This window comes from Choloepus didactylus, chromosome 15 (assembly GCF_015220235.1).
Source record: "Choloepus didactylus isolate mChoDid1 chromosome 15, mChoDid1.pri, whole genome shotgun sequence".
Lineage (NCBI taxonomy): Eukaryota > Metazoa > Chordata > Mammalia > Pilosa > Megalonychidae > Choloepus > Choloepus didactylus.
In genome coordinates, this window is record NC_051321.1 from 47,119,884 (window position 1) to 47,134,840 (window position 14,957).

The 14,957-nt window shown below is 38.0% G+C and overlaps 1 protein-coding gene and 1 pseudogene across 12 annotated transcripts in view; one reads left to right on the top strand and one right to left on the bottom strand.

Annotated features, from left to right (window-relative positions):
- Positions 1-14,957, top strand: part of SGMS1 (sphingomyelin synthase 1) — a 361,911-nt gene that overhangs the window by 289,936 nt on the left and 57,018 nt on the right. The window lies entirely within an intron of this gene.
- Positions 2,851-3,559, bottom strand: LOC119510063 (annotated as a pseudogene).

Consider the following 14,957-nt stretch of genomic DNA (forward strand, 5'->3'; position numbering starts at 1 on the left):
TTCAAATCTTTTCAACACCCAGAAAACATAATCTTATTACATTTTGTCAATTAAAACATCCCCTAAGTGTATATACTAGTTGAGTTTAAACATCTTATCCATTAAATATGACCTTTCTGTCCTCTTATGATATGATATCTTTTTAGAGATGTACTTCTCCCCTATCAGCTTTTCTGTTTCTCAGTTGCACAGTGGATATAAGGGATTAGGATACCCACTTCCTGATCTCTGGCTGTCAAAAGCGTGTTTATCCAAGCAAGAGAGACCTGAATGAAAGAATAAGTGATTTGGGTGGAAAGAGGATGTGGTGGTTTGAAGCTGTATATACTCCAGAAAAACATGTTCTTAAAGCTCATCAGTTCCTGTGGGTGTGAACCCATTGTATACAGGACCTTTTGATGAGGTTACTTGAGTTAAAGTGTGGCCTGCCTCAGTCAGGATGGGTCTTAATTCTGTTACTGGAATCCTTTAAGAGGAATGAAATTCAGACAGAGTGAGCAGCCAGAAGCTGAATATCAATGAAACCTGGAAGAGGAGGAAGAGACCAGGAGCCACTGTCATGTGCCTTGCCATGTGGCAAGCTAAGGACCAAGGATCACCAGCAGCTGTCCCCAGAATGCCACTGTCTTCAGGGAGAAAGCGTCTCCTTGATTCTGCATGATTGTTTAAGCAAGCCCATTGCATGGTATTTGTTTGAGCAGCCAGGGTAACTAAAACAGGGTAGTCTCCATGACCAACCACCATATTTTAGGCAAATCCAAAAAAGTAATAAGAAATAACACTTGTCTACCACCTGGTTTAACCACCCTCCTGAATGACAACATGTGTTTAAAGAGACCCAGGCAGATGCAATCAGGCGTGGTGAGGTAAAAGGTAACTAACATAAGCTGAAGAAAGCAGATTTACAGAAATACCAAAACACAACTTCAAATGAGATGCAGCTCTGTGCTGGGAACTTACGAGCAGTCACTGAATTCAGTCTGGCGGATACCATCACCACAAAAACAAAAGGCATGGGTAGAGGAGACACAGGCCTGTTTCAGGGTAATAGCACATATCAAAAAAGACAAATTTGGGAGAAGATATATGCTGTGAACCAAGTGCATGATAGGTGTCCAGAATTCGTAGTTCTATACAAATTTCCTTATCATACATTATCCATTTGTTCGAGTAAGCAGAAATTGAAAAGTAATGGGGATATGTTAGGTTCCTACACCAAAACAAGATATGATATTGCAACTGGAAGATGAGTAGGGAATGGGACCACCCTCTAGTCAGAATTTTATTTTACAGAGAAATGCAAGGGTAAAAATTTTCTTAGTGCAGTGGTACTCACTTCAGAATTCTGGTGTTCTCTTGCTAAAATGAAATAATAAAAAATGCTTATCTTAATGCATAGATACTTCCTTGCTTTGTTTTGATTATATAGCATTTTCTTAAATCTTTGGCATTTACTACTTTTTGATTGCAAGCAACTGAAGCAGCTGACAAAATGAACAAGCAAATGAAAAAAGCCTTTCACCATACTTAGTTTGCAAAGGCCTCTTTCTTTTTGTATTCTTGATTGTGGGTGTGATTTTGGACTGCCTGATATGTAACATTTGTGCTAGAAAAAGCTTTAACTGTGTATATGTATTGTTTTTATTTTAAATTTAATTAAAAAGAAAGAGACATGAAATATTTTCACTTCACAGAAATAAGATAGTATTCTTTTCTGTCTGAACATATCGGCCTCACTCCCATTTCATCCTGAAGATGTACAACCTGAGTTTAATTTCACGCCTGCTGAGTGTGTAGCAAAATTCGGTATGCATGGTCAGTCTTTGAAGTTTATAATCTGGTTGGGGGTGATATAACTTGGAATTTGGGAGAAGTATTTAATTTTTCATTACTTGAAAAGCAGGTAAAATTACCCCACTGATTGACCATAACTTTTTCCAATCCTCATATGAGTATCACTGGGGTAAAATAAGCTAATGAAAACTGTGGTCTTAGTACAAACATTAGTAAATGTTCTCCTTTTACTAATGTATGTTTGAGCATGAAACATGATTAACTGTCTTTTTTTTAAATTAAATTCAGTTTTATTGAGATACAACTGTATACTATACAATCATCCACGGTGTACAATCAGCTGTTCACAGTACCATCATGTAGTTAATGCATCTATCACCCCAATCTATTTTTGAACATTTTCCTTACACCAGAAAGAATTAGAAAAAGAATAAAAAATAAAAGTAAAAAAGAACACCCAAGTCACACACACACACACCCCCAATCCCACCCTATCTTTCATTCAGTTTTTGTCCCCATTTTTCTGCCCATCCATCCATACACTGGACAAAGGGAATGCGATGATCACCTGTTTTAAAAAAAGAGAGACGAGTGTTCTTTAACAATTCAGATTGAGGAACTTTGGCTTTTTATTCCTTTTGTTTCTGTAGTTGACTATTTTTCTTGCTATACTTTCCACTTTGGATCTGTCTTAGCTCCTCAGAAATACAGCAAGGATGGAGTGTCCTCATTTAGAAAATGTTTCCTAATTTTACATTTTCAAAGTTAAAAGGAAAAGCCTCTTTAATCTCTCATCCCTACTACCTTCATGAATAATCTGGTTGAATACAAGATGAACTCTATAAATAAATTTATAGTTTCTCCTCAAAAAACATTTAAGAAACTTTATAAGGATTATTGGTTTAAAAAATTTAGCAGGAGAGAATAAAGTACTGGTCATTTTTTCCCTATTAACAGATGGTGCTCAAGTATTCAAGTATCAATGCCTTTTGCTTATTAGTATATTAGCACATCCCCCTTTTATTGGTCTCATTAATGTGCTGGTATAGAGTCTTCTTAATCAGTCTTTTCTTCTCCTTGATAGTGTCTGTACTCTGGCTTCAGGTCCCATGCGTTTTTATGGGTCCCTTTAAGATTTCCTTCAGGTACATCATAAGTTGTTTTGTGATGTCCACCAACTCCTTAAGATTATAATATTGATGTTTCTCAAAAGCTGAAAATAGCATATCTAAAACATGTTATCAGCTTGCTTTCCATCTTTCTTTTTTCTTTCACATTCAATATTGTCCTGATGATTAGCAACAGGTTTATAATTGGTCGTTACAACTTTGTGCAGTGGTTGTGAGTCTTACAGGCTCGGACGGTTCTTCTGTTGGCAGTCTCTTTAATCTTGTGGTTTTCACTGGCAACAGGTCAGCTTTCAGCTTTTTGTACTACTGTTCCTTCCAATGAAAGCTTATCTGATGAGCCCTCAGTAAATACTGTTAATATCTGTGCTCCAGCACTTTGCAAGACAAATGGATGTTCTCTAGTAGTCACTGACTGAAGCTGGTTTTCCTCCAATATCATGAATATTTGCAAGATCCTCATTCAGAGTAAATGACGCCTTGGTCCTTCGTTGATTCTTGGCAATCCGCAATTTCCCATCTTCCCCTCTTCCGGGGGCTTTAGCCCATGGCTGTGACAAGCATTTAGGAACCACGATCAGCCGCACTCCCACGTTCGGTTTGATGCCGGTCAGGTCGAGTTTGCTGTACTCCGCCATGTGTCTGTCACCGCTGGAGGCATGAGACCAGGCGCACTGGAAGGCTGCAGGGGCGAGTGGCTGCAGGAAAGGGCTGGCCATGGCAGGAGGGAGAACATGAGAAGCCCGAGTCGCTCACCTGCCAGGCCCTTTCTCTATTTTGGGACTGATTATGGCATTAAAATTTCATCAGTTATATTTTAAGTAGCATTTTTAATGTGCTTGATGTACTGAGAGATACACATTAACTTGGCCCATTATGTTGTGAAACCAGAAGCCATCTACTTTATGTTTGCATTGATATGCACAGGTTCAACAAAATCAGTTAAGTGTGCACTGTGTGTAAGGATCTAGAAGTTCTAAAGCAAAAAGACAGGACTATCTGAAGGTGGTATCCCTAAAAGAAAGAAGAACTATGGTGGGAAGAACATCGTAGGCAGTTGAATAACTTGTGACGTAGGCAGTGAATGATTTGTGAGGGAAACTACTGAACAGGTAAGCATGGGTATAACACAGGCCTAGTCCTTGTAGGAAAAGAGTGGAAGGTAAAGAAATAGGCTGCATTGTAGAAGGCCTGCGGCTAAGCTAAGGAGTCTGACATTGTCCTGAGAGCTCTGGGGAGCCACCCAAAGTTTTAAGCTTCAGGTGAGTAGGTCACATTATATACTAGAAAGATCTGTCTGACAGCATTATAGAGGTGGGTTGCAGTTGATCCAGACTGGAGGCAGAAACTAAAGCAAAAGCAAATGGGATGGGAAAAGTGGAGGGAGAGGGGCATGCACACATGTTGAGGGTTTTCAAGGTAGAATCCCCAGGACTCGGTAACCAGTTGATGTAGTAGATGAGGGAGTGAGAGAAGCTGCAAAGTGGCAATCCCATGGTCCAAATTCAGTTTGCGTGTTTTTTGTTTGTTTGTTTGTTTGTTTTTGCTATTAAAAGTTTTTTAATTTGAATTGCGTTGCATGTAGCTTGCCCTGTCGTGTTTGCCACAGTCATCACCATTCCCTATTCTCTGTGACCCAGCTTGCTGCTTCCTTGATTTTTCCTGCCTGGCTCTGAAGAAGCTGAACATAAGACTTCCTCTGTAGAACAGCTTTCAAGAGCAGCCTTTTTATTTATGTCTGCTTGTCCTGGAGGTATGAGAAGGAGAGACAGTAATGAGGAAGGACCATGGAAAGGTGGGGCAGAGTAACCTCTGTCATCTCTTGACACTGGTTCTGCCGCCAACCCCACCTCCCTATCCCCTTTCTCTTGGCTGATCATTATTGGATTTTATGCAATAAAGGGAAAAGGGGAAGGACCTGGACTTTGTTGCCGTAGATACCTTGGAAAGATCTCGTTATTATGTACCTTCTAAATCCCATGCTCAATATCTAATCCTAATTGCAGCCCCCCAGGAATGTAGGCTTGGGTTTTCCTTAGTGGATGAGTAAACTGAGACAGTTGATGTAAGCCAGATATTGTTGATATGCCTTAGAATACAGCATTGGAATTTCTTAAAAACAGGATAGGAAAGCATGGGCTTATCCTTTTCCTGAGCCATTTGACTTTTTTCACAGCCTTGATTTACTCTTATGGTAGATACAGAGGTACATGCAATCTTTATTTCAGCTGAGCAAGCAGTACATTAGAAGGATTTTGGTTATCATTTAAAAAAAAGAAGAAGAATGGCAAGAAAGGAAAGGAATGGAGTGGTGTGAGATGTATCTAGAGGGCCTGTGTTGGCCTCTCTGGGGCTTTTGGGGGCAGATGAGATCACTACTGTGCACATCAGCTTGATATGAGAGCCAATGGAATTTGGAAACATCGATGATGTCTTAACATTCTTGAGCCTGCTAGAAGTGAATCCCTGTCCAAGTGCTACAGGTTAACTAGGGAAATATTAAAATAGGCCTGCTGATTTCAGTCTTGGAGAGGCATTTGATCAGATGAGTAGGAATAGATTATCTTCAGAGTTTTGGGTAATTAGGTTCTAAATATGACTCCTCATGGAAACGCTATAGTGATTATTGTCATTAGAGCTATGTAAAGATTTTCTTACTGTGAAGACAACGAGGCAGAATTTTCACCTGGCCTTTTGTATTTTGTAGTAGACTGGAAAATACAGATGATGAGACGGTTGTAATTCTGATGGTTTGTTGTTTTTCTCTCTGGAATGATGGAGAATATCTCAAATTGGAATTTTTTTATGCGCTTCCATTCAGATTTCAGCTTCATCTTTGTTGGTGGTTTGGCTAACATCCCAGGACCAATATGTTTTGGGAATATGAAGGACTTGGAAACCTAATTATATACATAGGGCAAAGGTTCTAGTTATTTAGAGAAGCCTGCAAGCCCGTTTTATATTTTTAAAGAAAGCTGATATAAGGAGCATCTATATTTAATTTTATAGTGCAGCCTAAATGTTTAAAAACATGAGATATGCTTGAAAGAAAAATTGTTCTTTTCTCTTATCACACAACTACATGTATATCATAGAGAAATTGGAAAATACTAGGAAAAAAGCAGAAAATTATTTCATCATTCTGTCACCCAAAGATAACAGTTAAGACCTTCTAGACTTTTTTCCGTATGGATATTTGTAACATAATGGTATTTGCAACAATGGTGTTTTACTGTTTTGTAAATTTATTATTTTGCTTGAGAGACAAAGTTATAAGTATATATCATTATGAATATAGAAATATAGCACAGTCTTTAGTGGAGACTTAGTATATTCTTTTGTATAATGATATATCAAATTAGTTCCTGGTGTAGAACTTTTAGGTTGTTTCTGATTTTTTGTCATAATAAATTATTCTTTGAATTTTTTGATGACTAAATATTTACACACATTCATTCCATCACATAATGATTCACATGGAGGCTCAGGATGTGGGAGGTGGAATGGCCTGATCTTCCTGGTGGTAGGGTCTCCATGAAATGGATGAAACAGTTTTATATTTCATACTCTTAAGAGAGCAACTGGAGTCATGATTTATGATATATAGTTGGCATGCCTGGTTTCTTGTCCTATTCTCATATCTATTAATATTTTTGTGTATCTATTAATTTTACCAGCCTGGACTCATCTCTTTCCCTCTGAAACATTGAGGGTTACCACATTGGAATGGGTCATTTGGAGAAAGGGGAAACAAGGGAGGCTATCAGTTGGCTAAGTTACAGGTCAGCCACTGAGAAGGAATACATTTAACTTATTACAAAATCTGAATATTAAGCATCATTAACTAAACAAGTCATAAATAAACAAGAGAAGACTAAAACATGTCATCAAATGAAGCTCTTCTAACAGTCTAAAGTCTAACTACCCAAGAACACCAAAAGGCAAATATGTACACTTCAGCAAAAATGTACCCTTCTTTCCCATACCAAAGCAAAGTAGGTTAGTATATACTTAGACCAAGGAGCCATTTCATGAGGGATGATTTTCTTTGTTAATCAGAGTTGGATTGTGGAATTGTGAAAATTGCAAGTAATAGCAGTTTAAAAGAAAGGGCAATTTAAAAGTTAAGGCATCAAAAGTAATCTTCTAAAACTTCCTCAACTGTCAATTGAAATAAATATGTAGATTCTTCAGCTGAAATTTTGTGGTTGTTACTATAATCTTTTTTTCCCCTCAAATAAATGCTGTCTCTACAATCTAATGAATTCTGTCTATTTAAGTTATTGGTTCAAATACTAAAAAACCAGAAAGTCCATGGTTAATTTAATTAGATTGTTTGGAGAAAAGCATTTCAGGAGCTATCCAAATTAATGAGAGAAGAATTAAACACCTCTCATGAGTATTCAATGGGTTGCATTGCCTTAAACAAGTCAATTAGGTTATTATTAACTTTTGTATAAAGTTCTAGTAGATGTAAAGAACGCTATCTGGACTTGAAGCTTTTTCAAAAAAGCAGTTACTCAGTTTCCTAATTACATAATTTTTATTTTTGATTTATATTGGTATTTAACGAGGTACCCAAAGATAGTTTTGTATTATAAAGCCTGAACTAAATGTTGCATGCCCACCAGATTTTGTTTGATTATGTAAGAGTAAAATCATAAAAAGAGATTTTTGATGCATGAAGCAGAAAGTTCAGTTCTGTATATGTCTGTAAAACTGATTTTGCAGGCACTACTTCCTCCTTTCATGTATCATTTATCAATATTTAAAAACATCTGGAACTTCCCTGTAGTTTTCTTCAGTGACATCACAGCAGTGTTTGTTCAACTTGGACCCATCGTGCCTTAAAAATATCTTAAAATTCATTTCTTAATTTCATGGCACTCATTTAAAAATTCCATTGAATCTTCAAAGAAAGAATAAATCACATTCAATATAAAATTTACATTTTATATATTGCTTTATGTTTTCCAAAGCACCATGAGGTATATGTAAATCCTCTTAACAAATGGAATAAGCAGATGAAATCAATTATTCCGTTATAGAAAACTGAGTTACCAGGGTTGGCAGACAAGTTAATGACATAGCATGTAATTTTGAGCAATTGCTTCATGGATAGTAACGTGCATTTTGTGATATTCTAATTCTTGAAAACTTATGGTCACAGAGTAATTCATATGGTAGGTTTTTGTTAACGTAACACTGTCTTATTTCTAGACAATGCCAGATAATAAGATAATATTCTTTTTGAGTAAGGATAAAGAAATATTCATAAATTATTTACATAGTGATTTTGTTTGTTTAATTTTTTTTCCCTTGCCAGAATAATTGCTTTAACTTATTTTTCCATTTTTGAAACTCTGGCTTTGATAGTTAACTATAAAATAGTTTACATTGAGTCACAGCATACTATCTTAAAAATCCTGTAATATAATAAAATGTCAAAGCCCCATAACTTTTAGGAATTGGAGCCAAATTGAATTTAGCAGATTTATTTTTTACTTAATTAAGGCCAGATATAAAACCCTGCTGAGTTTAGAACCTATAATAAACTCATGGTGTTTTTCCTGCCCTTTATCCTAGAGAACCCATACTTTTTTTTTTTAAGACTGTTCTTGTTCTAGTTTGCTAAAGCTGCTGGAAGGCAAAACACCAGAGATGGATTGGCTTTTATAAAGGGGGTTTATTTGGTTACAAAGTTACAGTCTTAAGGCCATAAAATGTCCAAGGGAACACATCAGCAATTGGGTACCTTCACTGGAGGATGGCCAATGGTGTCCAGAAAACCTCTGTTAGCTGGGAAGGCACGTGGCTGGCGTCTGCTCCAAAGCTCTGGTTTCAAAATGGCTTTCTCCCAGAATGCTCCTCTGTAGGCCACAGCTCCTCTTCAAAATGTCACTCTCAGTTGCTCTTGGGGCGTTTGTCCTCTCTTAGCTTCTCCAGAGCAAGAGTCTGCTTTCAACGGCAGTCTTCAAACTCTCTCATCTGCAGCTCCTGTGCTTTCTTCAAATTGTCCTTCTTGGCTGTAGCTCCTCTTCAGAATGTCACTCTCAGCTGCACTGAGTTCCTTCTGTTTGTCAGCTCATTTATATGGCTCCAGTGATTTAATTTAGAATCGCCCTGAATGGGTGGGGTAACCCCTCCATGGGAATTATCCAATCAGAGTCATCACCCACAGTTGGGTGGGGCTCATCTTCATGGAAACACTCCAAGAATTACAATCTAATTAACACTGATAGGTCTGCCCACACAAGATTACATCAGAGATAATGGCGTTTGGGGGGACATAATACATTCAAACTGGCACAGTTCGTTATACCAGCTCAAATCTGTGAGGCCATTGAGGGGAGAGCCTTGAAAATGAACTTGGATCTTATAGCCCCAGGGCCAGCTCCTTGCTATTTGTGAGATTTTAGACAAATCACAATCTCAGTGGACTTTAGTTTTCTTATCTCTAAGAATTACAGGTTGAACTCTTCGATCTCTAAAATTTTGTGGTATTTTGAGATAAAAAGTTAGAGCTTTTACTTGTCTCTGGTTTCCTTCCCTATTTTGAGAATAGGTGTAATGATTTGGACTTTACATTATTTCTTAACGTTCTTCCAGTAATAGATCAATAATGGATTCGAGGTGGCTTTCTAGATGATGGTGGTGATTTTTATTTTCTGAGCCCAGCCTAAGGTACAACCTTATGGGTATAGATACTAAGATACTTTGCCTTTCCCTTTTCAAAAAAATGTCACAATAGATTCTAAATTGAATGTGTGAGTCCAGGGATAAGTGATTTCCCACCTCTCCTACACACTACACATGGGATCTGGGGTCTCTGTAAATCTCCACCGTTTACTAGTGACCTTTGAAGTATGAGTAGCTTTCACTTCCCTTAAAAATGAGCTTTTTTTCCTTTTGCTTTCTCACGACTTCAACATCAGCTGCAGGAAAACAGCATGTATGCTTTTATTTTTCAAGCTTCAAAGCTTGCTTGAAAAATAGTTTATTTTCTCATGGAATTTGAAAGGCTGTCTTTGCTCATGTGTGTCGGAATGATTAAGCTTTTAAAATGCCGTTCAGTTGTGGCAGTTTCCGTAAATATTTATGAAATGACACTGTGGGCGCAGTTGGGTGTTGAAAGGAAGTAGGACGTTATGAAAAGATCAAGATGTGCTATTTGGGGATAATTTAAAAAGCTTTCATTCCTTTTACACAGTTGGTTCTTCACAGAAGTAGCAGCCTGTGTACAGGTGGGTAACATATGTGTTATCCCTAATTTCCAGAGGAAAACCAAGTCTGGGAGAGGTTAAAGGACTTAGTCAAGAAGTTAAATAGCTGAATTGGGTCTCAGTGAGGCTTCCTGACCCACACAACCAGTGCATTTCCCACCACACTGTGCACACAGGCAGTTAAATTACACTGCACCTGACAGATGCTAGGGCTGAAGGAATTCAGAGAGGGGTAAAAGGGTTGTGAAGCAGTCAGGAAAGGCTCCACAAGAAGGGCCTTCAATTCTAAGAGCGGAATTTGGACTTGCTGAAGAGTCAAGTGAAGATTCCAGGTTGGAAAAACACAGGGACTAACGTAAGGAAAGTTAATCCTAGTTAATTAATGGAAGCCGTTTTACTTTATCTTACTCCTAAAGATCTTCTGGCTACCTGAAATTGTCTAATGGACTTGCCTGTTAAGGTTAGTGCTCCTTCATTTGGAAATGCTTAGAAGCTTGCAATGCCAGAATGAATGCATGTACATACGTATATTTAACTCGAATGTTTTTCTCCTCACATCACCCAAATAAACTTCCTTAACTGTAAAAATTCTATGTAATTTTATTTAAATGAGAAAATATTTGGGGTAAAAGCTAATCTATTTGGATGATGCTGATGGCAGCAATAATGGCAGGTAACATTTATTGCACTTACTGTGAACCAGGCAATGATCTAGGTCCGTGTTGTCCAATATAAATATAAAGTGAGTCATATTCGTAGTTTTAAATTTTCTAACAGTCCCATTTAAGAATTTGAAATGAAACAAGTGAAATTAATTTTAAGAATATATTTAATTCAGTGTATCCAAAATATTATTTCAACATACAATCAATATAAAAATCATTGATTAGAAAATTTACCATACTTTTTTCATAATATCTTCAAAATCCGGCACATATTTTATACTTACAGCATCCGGCACATATTTTATAGTTACAGCACATCTCAATTTGGACTAGCCACATTGTAGGTGCTCAGCAGGTACAGGTAGCTAGTGGCTACCATATGGAGAGTTGCTGAGTAAACAGTGAAGAACAAGATAAGCAAGATCCCTGCTCTTTCGAATTATATAATGTACGAGAACAAACAGTAGTAAGAAGTAAATTAATATAAGATAATTTCAGGGAGTGATAAAGGCTATCTGGGAATTGTTCAGGGGAAAGTGATGGAAAATAACTGGGCAGGGCAGATAGTGTTGGCATCAAGGAGTGGTAATGGGAGTTTTAGCACCCCTACCCATGATTTGCGTCAACCTTCCACTCTCCAGATCATCTGCAAACAGCATGTCCTTAAGGTTGCACAGGCAGCTTCAAGACTCATGTCCTGGTCTTGCCTTGCGGCCACATTCCCACCATTGGGTTCTGCATAGAAATTGCTGAGCTGGGCTTGCATGTAGGCTAGAAAGAGATGGCCTTTCTGTGAGGCCTGAAGGCTGAGAAACAATGGGCTGTTTGAAAAGTCTCTCAAACAGAGGTAATAATGGCAATAGAAGAGAATGGCAATGGAATAGAAAGGAAACTGGGCACAATGTGAAAGGGCGAGAATGAGAGCAGGTTAGAGAAGTAGAGAAAGGCAGACCAGGTCATTTGATCTCACTACAACCCCAATTTATAGACGAAGTAACTGGGGCTTATGGCAGAACAGACATTTGAAGCCAGACAGCTCCACCTCATAGTCGTGCTCTCTGCTGCCCTTTGTTCTGCAACAGCACAGATAGGTGCTAAATATCTGCAGAAAAATGCATGTGAGAATGTGCAGGGTGGGGATGGGTTTTTAAAATTGAAAAAAAAAGTGTGTTTCTCTCCTAAATACGGGAAAAGTGGATGTTAGGTAGCTTCAGAAAGAAACATTGATATTTGATGGCCCTATATTAAATCATGTCCTACCTTTTGATTATTTTCTACTTCAAAGAATATTATCTCTTAAAAGGAGATGTTATCTGACTGTTCTTCCCATCAGAGAGAGGTGAAATACCGCCTTGGCCGTAGTCCGGTTTGTATGGTCTGAGGTTGTTTCCCATTCTGGCAGGCAGTGTGGGTCTCTGCACCTGGGCTCCTACTCTGGACAGGAGCAAAATGAAGAACTTACGTGAGAAGTACCTGTCTTTGTTCATTTCTCCTGGGCCTCGACATTCCACCAGGAATTTTTCTTTAGAGTTCTCATGGCCACTTCAACATGAAGGGGGTTCCCTTGGCTGTTGTCCTGACCATGCTGAGGAGTATTTGAGGAGAGGCCTCAGGTGTGAGGCCAGGAAGTCCCTTTTCCTGCAGGACCTTTGCCAGGGCTCACATTTGGCAAGTGTATCCGCTCATTTTTCTCTGGGTATTGCTAGTGGCACTGAAGTTCCTCTGCGGTGGTTTTTAAGCGGCCAGAGGTCCACTTGGGTTTTTTGTTTGTTTGTTTGTTTGTTTGTTTTCTGTCTCCCACTTGGGTTTTTATATTTCTCTCTGGAAAATGCCCACCTTGATTCTCCTCGACCATCCAAACTGTTTTAAAAGTGATTCTCAGTATCAAGAGTATTTGCAGTAGGTTTGTTTTCCACTAAACCATCTACATACTGCTAGGTCTAAAGGACATTTTCTGAGATATCAAGCAGATATTGAACGCCTAGTGAATGTCAGGAATGTGAGATACACAGATGCTTAGGTTCCTAGCCCTTCTGCAATGGCTCATAGGCTCCCCTGGGGTCTAAACAGACACCTGACCGCTACTGGATGGGATAGGCACACAGTGCTGTGGATGGTCAGAAGAGGAAATGCCCAAGGTCTAGAAAGTCTTGTAAGTTTTACTACCCTTTGATTGGTTGTTTTTTGGACTGGGAAATTGGAAATGGGCCTAATGCCCATCCTCATTCCAGAGTCAGATTTTTGGGTCAGTAGAGACAAGTTTAGATTTTGAAATGAGAAGACTGGGTTCAGGTGTTATTTGTGCCAGCTACCAGCTGTGGGACTCTTGATCCTTTAAGTCATTAGTGTGTTCGCTAGGAAGTTAGTAGGAGTTACAAGGTGGGAGAGGGGCAGAGGACAACCTCGATCAAGTCAATTTGAGAAATCCTTGTAAGCCGATTCCTTACTAGAGAAGTTAGCATGAAAATATGTACGGTTGTCCTAGGAAAGATTACAGTTACTAGATTTATTTGGCCACAGAATCCTTTTTTTTTTAAGCTTGGCCCATTTTATTGGATTATTAATCCACAAAACATGCTTAGGGAAAAACTTATCAATAATTTCCAGCGCTTCAAACTTCCAGATCTGTGCAAGTTTTTGTTTGTTTGTTTGTTTGTTTTTGTTTTTTGCAGTTAACACAGCATTCATCATTTAAGAAAAAAAGTTAGCCCTCTAGTAGACAGGATTTTCTCATAGTGAGATCTGTTGGGCAGTGACTATTGGGTATGATATGAAAGTTTGAGAAATTAAAAGAAAAAAAGCAGGTGTGGGCCCCCTTTGAAAAATGCTGTTTTAGAGCTAGGCTTTATTTCATCAAGTTTCATATATGCTGTGAAGTAGGTAGGTATTTGATTATCCCTATTTTGCAGATGAATAAGCTGAAGCTCACATAAAGGGCAGTGCATGGGAGATGCTTAGCATCAAACTATGGTCTTTTTCCTGCCAAAGGCCATGCTTTCATTAACATGATGCTTTGTTATAAAGTTAGGTCTTTTATTTTTAGCTTTTCTTGTTTTTTTATTTTGAATGATTGTTATGAAAGTAATACATGTTTACTGAAGAAAAATAGGTGGGGGGGGTAGAAAATACTCCAAGGCCCATCGTCGAGTATAACTTTAGTTAATATTGGCTATATTTCCCTCCAGTTATTTTATGCAATGTTATATTCCTGAACCATAAATGTGATAATAATAGATATGACATGTATATATATCATATATATATATTTTTTACATAAGTAAATTTAAAAATCATAATACTTTGAGTCCTGCCTTTGAATTGCCCCTAAGATACAGATGTGGTATACATTTTGGTATTGCCACACAACTAGTTAAGAAATACTCTGAATTAGACTAAATACTAAATACTCAGAAACTTAACTTGTGACTCTTTTATGCGAGCTGTCACGTTAAACATGGGTAAGATTCTTGACTTTTCTGGACCTTGGTTTCTGTGTTCCTAAGATGAGTTGTTCTATCAGATCATTGGTTTTCCAGCCGTGGAGTTACATGGAACCACCTAGGAGCTGGGAGAACAAAGGCCAACAGAGCAGGCAGGACCTTGGCTCTTTACTCCATCTGTGCTTCAACCCAGGCCTCTGCATTTAGAACTCTTGCATATTTGGGGTACCAAGCACATTTGGGAAGGGGATTCACTGAGTTTTGTGAAAAGTATAAAAACTGTTGTATCATATGATTTTGAAGCTCAGTAGTTCTATGGTTCTCTTCTGTGATATCTATTAAGATGCTTTGTGTTATGTACATTTTTTCTTTGCTAGATTGAATTAAGCAAATTTGCCATAGTTTTTCTAGTTATCGAGAAGCATGTAAGTGCAGAGAGAATTACTGATAAGTACTTAACAGTGTCCAGAGAGCTATAGAATTATTTGTTAGAAAAGACACCATTGGAGAGTCTGTAGAACATTTTCCCGTTGACCCTATCTATTTTCAGATTCAATTTCAGGCTCTTGTAGAGAAGGCTAACAAGGAAATACGTTGTCCCTTAAAATAAAATAAGTTTGAAAACTATGGAGTTTACTAATATTTGATTTTCCATTTCCCTTATACATGTTGATTTTGCATTTTAAGGCGGTTGATTCAGAAGTCCCA